Raw genomic sequence first — 291 nt, forward strand, 5'->3', positions numbered from 1 at the left:
CATCCAGCCAAGGGCCAATTCTGGCCCCGCCCCTCCCTTCCGGGTTCTATCCCTCGCTTCCGGTCCCAGGCCCACGCCCCGCCTCCGTCTAATTTGGAACAATCCGACGGAACCTGCTGGGGTCTGCTCCTCCCTATGCCACGCCCCTTCTCCTTCTGGTGCATTCAGAATTTTCCTCCCGAGTCAGCTCAGGCCCCGCCCCTGCCCCGTCCGTGCCACCCCCTGCCTCCGAGATCAAGCCCTGACCACGCCCCTTCTTCGTTTGGCGAGGTCAGGCTGGCCTGCTGGCCC

This window comes from Stenella coeruleoalba (genome assembly GCF_951394435.1).
Source record: "Stenella coeruleoalba genome assembly, chromosome: 11".
Lineage (NCBI taxonomy): Eukaryota > Metazoa > Chordata > Mammalia > Artiodactyla > Delphinidae > Stenella > Stenella coeruleoalba.